Raw genomic sequence first — 11191 nt, 5'->3', positions numbered from 1 at the left:
ATGTGCCAAGCACTGTTCCAAGCACCAAGGTAGATACAAGGGAATCAGGATGTCCCACGTGGGGCTCACAGTCTTAATCCCCATTTTACAGATGAGGTAACTGAGGCACAGAAAAATGAGGTGACTTGCCCAAAGTCACACAAGTGAGGTGGGGTAGGAGGAGGCAGGGTGATTGAGTGCTTTAAAGCCAATGGTGAGGAGTTTTTGTTGTCAATAAAATGGTCTATATTGAGCACTTACTGTATGCCTAGCACTGTACTGAGCTCGAGAGACCGTACTACAATAGATTTGGTAGACACATTCCTGCCCACAAGGAGCCTACAATCTAAAGGGGGAGACAGACTTTAAAATGTATTATGGAAAAGGGAAATAGTAGAGCACAAGGATATGTACATAAGTGCTGTGAGTGTGGGGTGAGGATCAAAGTGTTTAACACTAATAGGGAGGCAAGAAAAAGCTGAGCACCCCACTAGGCCATGGAGGAAGTTCAATGAACTGCTGAATTTCTCTCTGTAAAATTTGTCTTGCTCAGGTCACGGGCCAATGTCTTTCCTCTCTTTAATTTTATTTTTTTAATGGCATTTGTTAAGCACTTACTATGTGCCAGACACTGTACTAAGACCTAGGGTAGATACAAGCTAATCAGGTTGGATACAATCCATGTCCCACGTGGGGCTCATAGCCTTAAATCCCTATTTTATAGATGAAGTAACTGAGACGCAGAGAAGTGAAGCGATTTGTCCAAGGTCACACAGCAGACTCTGACTTCTAGGCTTGTGCACTTTCCACTAGGCCACGCTGCTTCTCTCAGTTTTATCATCTCATCAATCGTATTTATTGAGCGCTTACTGTGTGCAGAGCACTGTACTAAGCGCTTGGGAAGTACAAGTTGGCAACATATAGAGACAGTCCCTACCCAACAGTGGGCTCACAGTCTAAAAGGGGGAGACAGAGAACAAAACCAAACATACTAACAAATTAAAATAAATAGAATACATATGTAAAAGTAAAATAAATAAATAAATAGAGTAATAAATATGTACAAACATATATACATATATACAGGTGCTGTGGGGAAGGGAAGGAGGTAAGATGGGGGGGAAGGAGAAGGGGACGAGGGGGAGAGGAAGGAAGGGGCTCAGTCTGGGAAGGCCTCCTGGAGGAGGTGAGCTCTCAGTAGGGCCTTGAAGGGAGGAAGAGAGCTAGCTTGGCGGATGGGCAGAGGGAGGGCATTCCAGGCCCGGGGGATGACGTGGGCCGGGGGTCGATGGCGGGACAGGCGAGAACGAGGCCTAACGGTGAGGAGATTAGCGGCGGAGGAGCGGAGGGTGCGGGCTGGGCTGGAGAAAGAGAGAAGGGAGGTGAGGTAGGAGGGGGCGAGGTGATGGACAGCCTTGAAGCCCAGGGTGAGGAGTTTCTGCCTGATGCGCAGATTGATTGGTAGCCACTGGAGATTTTTGAGGAGGGGAGTAACATGCCCAGAGCATTTCTGGACAAAGACAATCCGGGCAGCGGCATGAAGTATGGATTGAAGTGGGGAGAGACACAAGGATGGGAGATCAGAGAGAAGGCTGATGCAGTAGTCCAGACGGGATAGGATGAGAGCTTGAACGAGCAGGGTATCGGTGTGGATGGAGAGGAAAGGGCGGATCTTGGCAATGTTGCGGAGCTGAGACTGGCAGGTTTTGGTGACGGCTAGGATGTGAGGGGTGAATGAGAGAGCGGAGTCGAGGATGACACCAAGGTTGCGGGCTGGTGAGACGGGAAGGTTGGTAGTGCCGTCAACAGAGATGGGAAAGTCAGAGAGAGGGCAAGGTTTGGGAGGGAAGACAAGGAGTTCAGTCTTGGACATGTTGAGTTTAGGTGGTGGGCAGACATCCAGATGGAGATGTCCTGAAGGCAGGAGGAGTTTTATCATCTCGCCACCACACAGTGCGGTGCTTTTCTAGAAGTAAGCATTCCATAAATTACGATGGTCATTTTCAGAGATAACGGAAGCAGCATGGCCTAGTGGATAGAGCATGGGCCTGGGAGTTAGAAGGACCTGGGTTCTAATCCCGGTTCTGCTACTTGTCTGCTGTGTGACCTTGGGCAAGTCGCTTCACTTCTCTGGGCCTCAGTTACTTAAACTGGAATATGGAGATTAAGACTGTGAGCTCCATGTGGAAAAGGGACTGTACAATCTGATTAGTTTGTATCTGCCCCAACACTTAAAACAGTGCTTGACATATAGTGAGCACTTAGGAAATACCATCATTATAATGAATCGTATCAACTTTACTCATCTTGCAAAATGTGTGCTGGGGCTTTTTATTAAGCAGCTTTGATCTGTACAATCCACAGGATGGATTGCTGTCTGGAGAAGCAGTGTGGCTTTGTGGAAAGAGCCCAGGCTTGGAAGTCGGGGTCCTGGGTTCAAATCCCAGCTCCACCACTCGTCTGCTGTGTGACTTTGGGCAAGTCGCTTCACTTCTCTGGGCCTCTGACCTCATCTGTAAAATGGGGATGGAGACTGTGAGCCCCACGTGGGACAACCTCATTACCCTGTATCCCCCCCAGCGCTTAGAACAGTGCTTGGCACATAGTAAGCGCTTAACAAATGCCATCATTATTATTATTATTACATATTGGGCTTTCCAATGTCATCCATCCATCGGTCTGCCTCTTCTGTGGCTCAGTGGAAAGAGCATGGGCTTTGGAGGCAGAGGTCATGGGTTCAAATTCTGGCTCCACCAATTGTCAGCTGTGTGACTTTGGGCAAGTCACTTAACTTCTCTGTGCCTCAGTTACCTCATCTGTAAAATGGGGATTAAGACTGTGAGCCACATGTGGGACAACCTGATCACTTTGTAACCTCCCCAGCGCTTAGAACAGTGCTTTGCACATAGTAAGCGCTTAATAAATGTCATTATTATTCTTATTATTATTTATCCAGCGCTTAGAACAGCGCTTTGCACATAGTAAGCGTTTAACAAATACCACTGTTATTATTATTATTATTATCCATAAGAGTAGCAGCCTCCACAGCCCCAACTTCTTCAAAGGAAAAGGTTAAACCACGCACAGTATCACCTGTCCTTTTCCTTGCCCACTTTCATTCACTCATTCAGTCGTATTTATTAAGCACTTACTGTGTGCAGAGCACTGTACTAAGCGCTTAGGAGAGTACAATACAACAATAAACAGATGCATTCCCTGCCCACAGCGAGCTTACAATCTAGAGGGGGGAATACAGGCATCAGTACAAATAAATAGCTTCGCATGGTGGATAGAGCATGGGCCGGGGAATCAGAAGGTCTAATCCCGGCTCCACCACTTGTCTGCGTGTGACCTTGGCCAAGTCACTTAACTTCTCTGTGCCTCAGTTATCTCACCTGTAAAGTGTGAATTGAGACCGTGAACCCAATTGGGACAGGGACTGTGTCCAACCCAATTTGCTTATATATGCCCCAGTGCTTAGTACAGTGACTGACACACAGTAAGTGCTTAACAAATACCATAATTATAAGAGAAGCAGCGTGGGTCAGTGGAAAGAGCATGGGCTTGTGAGTCAGAGGTCATGGGTTCTAATCCCAGCTCCCCCACCAATCAATCAATCAATCAATTGTATTTATTGAGCGCTTACTTTGTGCAGAGCACTGTACTAAGTGCTTGGGAAGTACAAGTCGGCAACATATAGAGACAGTCCCTACCCAACAGTGGGCTCACAGTCTAAATTACATGCCTGCTTTGTGACCTTGGGCAAGTCACTTAACTTCTCTGAGCCTCATTTACCTCATCTGTAAAATGGAGATTAAGACTGTGATCCCCACATGTGGCAACATGATCACCTTGTATCCTCCCCAGTGCTTAGAACCATGCTTTGCACATAGTAAGCACTAAACAAATGCCATCATCGTTACTATTATTATAAGCACTTAGTACAGTGTTTTGCACAAAGTGCTCAATAAATAAGATTAAATTAATGAATAAATAAATTACAGATATGAATGTAAGTGCTGTGGAGCTGGGAGGAGGGAAGGGCAAAGGGAGTAAGTCAGGGTGACACAGAAGGGAGTGTGAGATGAGGAAAGGAGGGCTTAGTTAGGGAAGGCCTCTTGGAGGAGACGTGTTTTCAGTAAGACTTTGAAGGCGGGAAGAGGAATTCTAGGATTTGAAGAGGGAGGGCATTCCAGGCCAGAAGCGGGACGTGGGCTAGGGATCAGTGGTGAGATAGGCCAGATGGAGGCACAGTGTGAAGGGTAGCATTAGAGGAGCCAAGTGGGTGGGCTGGGTTGTAGAAGGAGAGAAGGGAAGTGAGATAGGAGGGGGCAAGGTGGTGGAGTGCTTTAAAACCAATGGTGAGGAGTTTTTATTTGATACAGAGGTGGATAGGTAATCACTGGAGTATTCTGAGGAGCAGGGTGACATGTCCTGAACGTTTTTGTTGAAAAACGATATGGGCAGCAGAGTGAAATATAGACTGGAGTGGGAAAGCTCCACTTCTCAGATAGAGGTGCTACTGAACAGTGAACTAGCCAAGAAAAAAAAAAGTAGACTGAAAGGTCTTGCTTGGTTAATTCACAAGTTACAAAATGGGTCCCAGAATAATTACGAATTTGTTATTCATTTTTATTTCCTTAAAAGTTGTTTTACGAATCTGATTCTTAAATAAATAAATAAATAAATAAATAAATAAACGAACAAACAAACAAATAAATAAATAAATAAGTACATCCTTCTAAGATTTCTACAAGTTATGCAATCTCTTGTGGCCTTCTCAATCCCTGTGACTGACATTTTGCAACTTTGAAAATATCTTGCGGAAATTAAGGATTTATTTCTGCCATATTCTCTAAAATCATTTTGGCGTCAGCTCTAGATTTTTTTGATCATCATGATTTTAATTTGTAAACGTATTTTTAAACTAAGATTTAAAGATCTGGAAATTCAAAAAAAGAGAGTAGAGTATAATACCTTGTAATATTTCAGGCTCTTCTTATTTCCTGAATCGAATTTTCCAACTGCTGTCCCTAAATCATTCAGTGTGCAAAATGGCCACTTTTTCACCCAGGGAGACATATAGCAATTCTAAAAATTCTAACGTTTTTGTTTTCTTTTTTGTCTGATTAAATTAAATTAATCATTGCTATTTTATGCCTGCCGAAGTAGAATTGGGTAAGGTGGAAGAGAGGTCTTAAGCTTATCTCCAAAAATATTTTCCGGGAACAAAGTCTATTGAGGATAGAAGCAAGGATATTTTGAATAGCAGACTGATATCAACAGACTTCTGCATTCTTTTGCTCTGCAAATGATACCATCACGGTTGCTATTGCTTAGCATTTCTAAAGCAATTAGAAAGGGCGTCTGGTCTGTAGATAGAGCCTGTGTCTTCTGTATAACAGCAAAAGTAAGGATGGGTGAATTATAATGTCTTTGCTTACTGTATCATCTTTTTTCTTGATTAGTTCTGGTTTAGTGGTTACAGAGTGCCTACGGTATACTAGGCTCTGACCACTTTGATCAAATCGTCAATTTTCTCCCAACCCCCGACCTCTCCCCTCTTCAATCTATACTCCACATTGCAGCCCAGTTCATCATCTTAAAATGTTATTCAGCGCTCATCTCTTCCCTCCTTAAAACCCCCAATAGGCTCAAACAAAATCTGACCTCTAAACTGTAAACTCATCTCTAGACTTCAAGCTGGTCTCTGGGCTGTAAACTCATTGTTGTCTCTAGACTGTAAGGTCCTTGTGTGCAGGGAATGTATCTGTTTATTGTTGCGCTCTCCCAAGTACTTAGTACAGTGCTTCACACACAGTAAGCACCCAATAACTACGACTGAATTAATGAGTTACCACTGACTTCAAGGCTTTCCACCAACCTCTCTCAATCTCCATTTTACAAATGAGGTATCTGAGGCACAAATAAATGAAGTGACTTGCCCAGGGGCACAAAGAGGAGGAGCTGAGATTAGAACCCAGGTCCTTCTGACCCCCAGGCCTGTGCTCTATCCACTAGGACACTCTGTTTCTCCGTTTCTTCACTTGTTTTTCCCCAGGCCCCACTCTTCCATTCTCCCAAGCTCACCTTCTCACTGTCACTCACTCTCAGCCCTCCCTTCTCAGGCCCCCTCCTTGCTCAGCATTTCCTGCTGCCTGGAAGTCTCTCCCTCTTCAAATGCAACAAACCTCAGCTCTCCCCCTTTCAACGTCCTTCTTAATTCCCATCTCCACCAGGAGGTTTTCCCTGACTAATTTTCTTCTCCCTGACTCCTATCTTTTTTTATGGTATTTGCTAAGTGCTTACTATTTGCCAGGCACTATACTAAGCACTGGGGACCATCTGTGCCTCACATGGGGCTCACTGTTTTAATCCCCATTTTACAGAGGAGGCAACTGAGGTCCAAAGAAGTGAAGGGACGTGCCCAAAGTCAGAGCAGACAAGTGGGGCAGCCAGGATTAGAACCCAGGTCCTTCTGACTCCGAGGCCCCTGCTCTATCCTCTAGGACGAAATGCTTATCCCCCCCCAAATGCCATCTCAGCACTAACGCATGGACAGCCATCTCTGTAGGTTCTTATCAATGTATGTGCTGGTTAAATGCTTAGTACAGTGCTTTGCACATAGTAAGCGCTCAATAAATACGATTGAATGAATGAATGGCATTTAATCACTTATTTATTCACTTTTCCATCTCTCCATTCTCTTTTTATTACCAATTATAACGCTCTGTTTTCCTTCTGTCAATAATTTCGATTCTGTCTGTCTTCCCTGTTAGATATAAGCTCCTTAAGGGCAGGAATCGTGTGTTTTAACTCTTTTGTATTCTTCCAAGTGCTTAGTATAGCGCTTTGCACCTTGTGTGCACTCAGTAAATGTTGTTGATTTGTTGATAATGAAAAAGCTCAGAGCAGTAGTAATAGTAATAGCATATATTGAGTACTCACTAGGTGTAATGCAGTGTACTAAGCTCTTGGGAAGTATTAAACAAGTGAGTGACACACTCCCACCCACCAAAAACCTTTCAGGGAGAATTTAGTGACTTGCTCAAGGTCACACATCTATAAATTGGCAGCAAAAAGGATATAGATACAAGCTCTTTAGCAGGCTACTGCCTCTCTAAGTCTGAATCAGGCTGCCTCTAACAGTGGTAATGAAAAATAATGATAGCATTTGTTAAGTGCTTACCATGTGCCAAGCACCGTTCTAAACGCTGGTGGGGTGGGGGAAGGGGGAATACAAGGTAATCCGGTTATCCCGCGTGGGGCTCACAGTCTTAATCCCCATTGTACAGATGAGGGAACTGAGGCACAGAGAAATTAAGTGACTTGCCCAAAGTCACACAGCTGACAAGTGGCAGAGCTGGGATTAGACCCCATGACCTCTGACTCCCAAGCCCGTTCTCTTTCCACTGAGCCACGCTGCTCTCTAATGAGATTACTGCGGGCCTCTAGAGTAAATGTGAATTTATTTCTAATAGCTAGCGAGTGGTATCTTTTGATGATACCCCTTCTAGACTGTGAGCCCACTGTTGGGTAGGGACTGTCTCTATATGTTGCCAACTTGTACTTCCCAAGCGCTTAGTACAGTGCTCTGCACACAGTAAGCACCCAATAAATATGATTGATTGATTGATTGATGATGAGCGGGTTAGCTTCTATTTTTCACTTTGTGATTTAATTTGCCTTGCAACATTTAATGTCCTAAATGTTAGGATGAGGAAGCAACGGCAACCTGCCTTTGCAACCTGAAAAACGTCGGGAAAGCTGTGACTTCTACTATGGCCTTGGCTGTGACTGTTAGACTCTGAGCTAACAGGAGCCAGAAACTCTCGCTTCTCTAGCCACAAAGCGCTATCGTATTTATTGAGCGATTACTGTGTGCAGAGCAAATGTACTGAGTGCCTGGGAGAGTACAATATAACAATAAACAGATAACTTCCCTGCCCACAACCAGCTTACAGTCTAGAGGGGGAGACGGACATGAATACAGATAAATAAATTACAATTGGTGTATTTATTGTGTTCCTTGTCTACAGTTTTTTGTTTTACTCTCCTTAAGCATCTGTGACTATAGGCCCCTTAGGGGCCAGGGACCGTATCTAATTCCCACCTCTGTATTTTTACCCAGTACTGGGTACAGTGCTTGGCATCAACTGTGTGGCTCACAGTAGATGCTTAATAAATATTATTACTATTACTACTTTATAATATCATCATCATCATCAATCGTATTTATTGAGCGCTTACTGTGTGCAGAGCACTGTACTAAGCGCTTGGGAAGTACAAGTTGGCAACATATAGAGACAGTCCCTACCCAACAGTGGATTCACAGTCTGAAATAGTCTGCATTGTACTCTTCCAGGAGCTTAGTAAGTGCTCTGCACAGTTACTGCTCAATAAATACATTGATGGATGGATTATAAATTCTGTACAGATTCTAGGTATTCCATTTCAAAGGAAGGATTTCACTGACTTGCTTATAAATTGACTATGTACAAAAAAGTTATGTCATGCCAACAAATTCCTTTACCCAAATTATCAGGACCACGATCCTTCAAAAATAAGGTCGAAAAATCAAGTGGAAGCCAAAAAGCTCAGTTTTCGTATTGCTTTACGTTCCCATCAGGTTGGGGCTGTCTCTTTCACTTTGGGGTTTTTCCAAGATTAAGCAGATGATAGTCAATCCCAGCTCTGTGCTTATCTGTTGCTTCAATCTCTGGATTTCCAAAGCCCTAGTACAGTAGAACTCAATCAAGCGTGGGCCTGAAGCAAAAGGAAAGGGGAGAGAGGCATCTCCTTGGCCTCTGGGTATGAGCAAGACAGTTTCAGAAGCCAAAGCCAGAAATCCTCTGAAGATTTGGTCAAAAGATCCCCGGTCTTTGGTACACTGCTCCCAGGATGTCACAGTCATTCTGAATATTCCTGTCAGAAGTCCACATATGAATGGTGCCTCTGCAAAACACTGGGAACAATGGATAGCACTGTGGACTAGCCCCAGGGAAGAACAATGACATTCTGCCTCTTTAGCAGCCTTTGATGTAATTAAAGCACCTTTAAGTCGAAGGGCCTCCACATTTTGTGCTCACCTTAGAAATAGGCTTTGCTTTAGTTCCACATGGAACTAGCAGAGTGGCCTAGTGGAAAGAGCCTTCCCCAGAAGTCAATCGATCAATCAATCAATCGTATTTATTGAGCGCTTACTGTGTGCAGAGCACTGTACTAAGCGCTTGGGAGGTACATGTTGGCAACATATAGAGACAGTCCCTACCCAACAGTGGGCTCACGGTCTAGAAGGGGGAGAACAGTCTAGAAGGGGGAGAGTCAGAAGACTAATTCCGGCTCTACCTGCTCTGTGACCTTGGGCAGTCCACTTAACTTCTCCGTGCCTCAGTTTCCTCATCTGTAAAATGGGGATTTGGTATCTGTTCTCAGACTGGGTTCTCAGACCCAAACTGGGCTGGCCCTCGCAACCGCTCCTCATTTCTTCTTCTCCCACTCCCTTCTGCATCGCCCTGACTTGCTCCCTTTGTTCATCCCCCCTCCCAGCCCCACATCACTTATGGACATATCTGTAATTTATCTATTTGTATTAATGTCTGCCTTCCCCTGCAAACTCATCGTGGGCAGGAAATGTGTCTGTTTATTGTTGTACTGTACTCTCTCAAGAGCTGAGTGCAGTGCTCTGCACACAGAAAGCACTCAGTAAATAGGACTGAATGAATGAATGAATTAATGTTCTCCCTCCGACTTGACGGTGAATCCCAAGTGGGACCTTATGATCTTGTATCTGCCCCAGCGCTTAGTACAGTGCTTGGCACACAGTGAGCACTTAATGAAATGAATATGAGAAGCAACGTGGCGTAGTGGATAGAGCACGGCCCGGGAAGACAGCAGGTCATGGGTTCTAATCCCGGCCCTGCCACTTATCTGTTTGGGCAAGTCCCTTCACTTCTCTGTGACTCAGTTACCTCATCTGCAAAATTCATTCAATCGTATTTATTGAGCGCTTACTGTGTGCAGAGCACTGTACTAAGCGCAAAATGGGGATTGAGACTGTGAGCCCCACATGGGACAGGAACTGTATCCAACCCAATTTGCTTGTATCTACCCCACTGCTTAGTACAGTGCCTGGCACACAGTAAGCGCTTAATAAGTACCACAATTATTATTATTACCACAATTATTCACTATGCCGTTATCACTGGCATATAGAATTAATAATAATAGCCCCTGCTCTCTAGGAGTTTATAAGCTACTGGGAGAGAGACACTAAAAGAAGACAGTAGAGAAGCAGCATGGCTCAGTGGAAAGAGCCCGGGCTTTGGAGTCAGAGGCCATGGGTTCAAATCCCGCCTCCACCAATTGTCAGCTATGTGACTTTGGGCAAGTCACTTAACTTCTCTGTGCCTCAGTTACCTCATCTGTAAAATGGGGATTAGGACTGTGAGCCCCACGTGGGACAACCTGATCACTTTGTAACCTCCCCAGCGCTTAGAACAGTGCTTTGCACATAGTAAGCGCTTAATAAATGCCATTATTATTATTATTATTAAAATAAACTGCAGGTAGGGGGAAGTAATAGAGTTAAAAGGTAGGTACTGAAGGACTACCCCTCTCAGGGTCGCACCTGGAGAGCGTCTAGTACTCTATCAGTCTCAGCTACAGGAGGGAGAGTCAAGCAGAGGCCTACCCATTCCATTCCTAGCTTAGGCAGCGGCTAGCGGGGGGAAGACAATTTGCTACAAGTCAAAATAATAATAATAATAATAATAATAATAATAATGGCATTTATTAAGTGCTTACTATGTGCAAAGCACTGTTCTAAGCGCTGGGGGATACAAGGTGATCAGGTTGCCGCACTTGGGGCTCACCGTCTTAATCCCCATTTTACAGAGGAGGTAACTGAGGCACAGGGAAGTGAAGTGGCTTGCCCAAGGTCATACAGCTAAGTGGTGGGGCAGGATTCGAACCCACGACCTCTGACTCCCAAGCCCACGCTCTTTCCACTGAGCCACGCTGCTTGCCCTACAGCCCAGCCTGCAAAACTCACCCACGCTGGGCAGCAGCCCCATGGGAGAGAGTCGAGGGCGGAGACTCAAGTGTACTGAGCAGAAGGCAGACATGGTAAACCACTTCTGTATTTTTACTCTATTTATTCTGTATTACTCTATTTATTTATTATTACTCTATTTATTTATTTATTTATTTA

General features: G+C 44.5%; 1 non-coding gene across 1 annotated transcript; it reads left to right on the top strand.

Annotated features, from left to right (window-relative positions):
* The first annotated feature begins 10591 nt into the window (after positions 1 to 10591).
* LOC119934282 lies at positions 10592 to 10729 on the top strand. Its single transcript, XR_005452899.1, has one exon. It is a non-coding gene; the product is annotated as a small nucleolar RNA SNORA7 (small nucleolar RNA).
* Positions 10730 to 11191: the final 462 nt, after the last annotated feature.

The sequence above is a fragment of the Tachyglossus aculeatus genome, chromosome 1, assembly GCF_015852505.1.
Source record: "Tachyglossus aculeatus isolate mTacAcu1 chromosome 1, mTacAcu1.pri, whole genome shotgun sequence".
In the NCBI taxonomy this organism is placed as follows: domain Eukaryota; kingdom Metazoa; phylum Chordata; class Mammalia; order Monotremata; family Tachyglossidae; genus Tachyglossus; species Tachyglossus aculeatus.
The sequence above is the reverse complement of the archived record's forward strand: the minus strand, read 5'-3'. Positions and strand labels throughout refer to the sequence as shown.